This window comes from Gymnoscopelus microlampas (genome assembly GCF_963454915.1).
Source record: "Gymnoscopelus microlampas genome assembly, chromosome: 12".
In the NCBI taxonomy this organism is placed as follows: domain Eukaryota; kingdom Metazoa; phylum Chordata; class Actinopteri; order Myctophiformes; family Myctophidae; genus Gymnoscopelus; species Gymnoscopelus microlampas.
Genome location: NC_139949.1, coordinates 45,272,493 through 45,274,992, shown reverse-complemented (window position 1 = coordinate 45,274,992; position 2,500 = coordinate 45,272,493). Strand labels below are relative to the sequence as shown.

The window sequence follows — 2,500 nt, the reverse complement described above, 5'->3', positions numbered from 1 at the left end:
GTGCTGTACTATATTCTTCCTGTACTCACTATGTGTCTGCACTTGGCTTTAAGACTTGCTGTTTGGGTATAAATATCAATGTACCAAGGGCTTTGGCAAAATTAAGATCAACGTGAATTAAGACTTTTTGTAATACGTCACACACACACACACACACACACACACACACACACACACACACACACACACACACACACACACACACACACACACACACACACACACACACACACACACACACACACACACACACACATACACACTCAGACACACCTATGCTAAGCTCCTGGAAGAGAAACATTGTAAAAGATTGAGCCAAATTTATACTTTATACTTTCATATGACTGTCAGACTGTGTTACTTGCCGAAATGACAGCCTCTTGAGTTGAAAATCTGTTATTTTAGAGAGAGTGACACAGCATTATTAAGAATAAAAAGGCCTTTAGGGAGAAGTGACACCATTGGCTAGTTATAGTATACTCTCATTCGACAACACACAGCATGGAATACAGTAATGTTTAAGACACACCATTGGCTAGGTTTTGTACACCGAGAAAAAAATGCTCATCACAAACACCGGGGTTTGCGTCAGTCTCAAAATCTTCAAATTTGACAAAATGTTCAGAAGTTTCCAAACATTTTAACAATGTTTAAAAATGTTTGTAACAGCCGATCTACAAGTTGTGAGCTTGTAGATTGGCTATTTTTGCGATTTTAAAATAATAATAATTCAAAGTATAAAATAGTGGTTCAGGCATCCAAGTTTTTTTGGAAACATGAATGAAAACAAACATTTGTTGAAACAAGTGAATTCATGTACCATCAATAGAATACTTAAAAGTATTAGATTAAAAGGTTCAACCTATTGTCAAGATGAACTTTCTTTTCTTTTTTTAACAGCGTAGCATTTTAAGACACACCATTGGCTAGTTTCTCAATCCATTCCGATTCGGGGGATATAATCATAGTAACAGAGTAAAAACAATCTCATTGGCTGACCTATCACAGTGTCAAAAAAAAGACTCAAAAACAAACAACACAGCAAACCAAAAATAAAATGCTAATGAGTGAAGAAGAAAGAACAACATACTCTCAGGAAAAAAAACACAAATTCACACAAATAAAAGTCAAAACGTGGCAGCAGTCCTTAAGACAATGTTTGTCTCTTACAAGTGGCCATGGCTGTCTCCCTACAAAGTGTAAGGCAGTGGTTCTCAACCTGTGGGCCGGGGCACACTGGTGGGCCGTGAGGATGTTGCAAGTGGGCCCCCAAATAACTGGTAAAACACTAAGATTTGAATGATAATGATAATATGACATTAGTAGTTTAAAAAAATGTCACTGCATTTCTTGTTTAAAACCTTGCAAATGTGTTATCATTGTGATACGAACTTAAAGTATACTACCTTTTATCTAAACCGGAGCACAATTTATGTTTACTGATCATTAAAATAAACATCCAGAAAAGGTTGAGAACCACTGCTTTAAGGGAGTGGACAGGACTGGAGGAGGGAGGGAAGGATGGGGGACTCAATGGCAGGGTTGTCGGTTCAAATCCCAGACACTGGAAAGAGTAATGGCACCTATAAATACAGCCTCACGCTCCTCTGTTTACAGGAGCAGTGGTTACGTTTTAGATAATGTGTGGGAGCCATAATGTGTGATCACGATGACACACAGAACGCAGGGGTCTGTGCTGAAAAAGCCCTTCGACGTGTAGTCACACAAAGTCAGACGATTAGAACGGCCGCTAACAAACCTACACGTCCCCAATGCTTTGTAAACCAATCATATATCACTGTCCCAATATGAAGGACCGCCCCCAAAAGTCTTTGCATTCATTGAGTTTAGATGTCACCAGACGTATTAAAGGTGCCTACATTCTACCATGAGGCATCAAAACAAAGGAGATCTCTGCTCGTCTGGCTACGCGTGACTACTCAACGTTCATCCACAGCGTCCCACGTCACCAATGCAGCTCCGGCTAGTGCGTGTCTTTACCAAAATGCTGCATTATGGCCTCAACAGAGTCGACAAATTGTGTCTCTTTAATTTGCTTGACTGATAAGAATCTGTCGTGACTTCCCGAACCAAATTGTTATTTTTCCAGATTTCCAGACTTTCAAGATCACACATTTTTTTTGGCAAAAAAAATAAAAAGGATCAAAGCAGCGATGCAGCAAGCATGCAGCAAAGGGACACTGGGACTGTGATCATTTATCATTGTGTTATGTATTTTTAACTGTGCACTAACATTTAATTAACCAATTAACTGAATGAACAAAAGGGCTGTGTCAAGTGCAATTAGACAATAAGTGCAGTCAGTCACTGTACTGTATGCTACTGTAGCTCTCTAGTGCTGGATGTGGCTGATGGCAGTGTGCGGAGCATTGGCAAAAAAATTATAAAAAATGAGCTTGTCTCCATTTTTTGGCTATCTTATCTGCGGCGCCTATGTACGTGTAACCCTGCGAGAAAAACTGAATCCTTATGTCTTCAT

The 2,500-nt window shown here is 39.4% G+C and overlaps 1 protein-coding gene across 4 annotated transcripts in view; it reads right to left on the bottom strand.

Moving 5' to 3' along the window:
• LOC311057066 (transcription factor COE1) overlaps positions 1–2,500 on the bottom strand; it is a 142,400-nt gene that overhangs the window by 2,161 nt on the left and 137,739 nt on the right. For all 4 annotated transcript variants that reach the window (XM_084073963.1, XM_084073964.1, XM_084073966.1 and 1 more), the window contains one exon: positions 1–2,500. This exon is cut by the window's left edge and continues 2,161 nt beyond it; it is cut by the window's right edge and continues 795 nt beyond it. The gene's annotated coding sequence lies outside the window, so the exon portion shown is untranslated.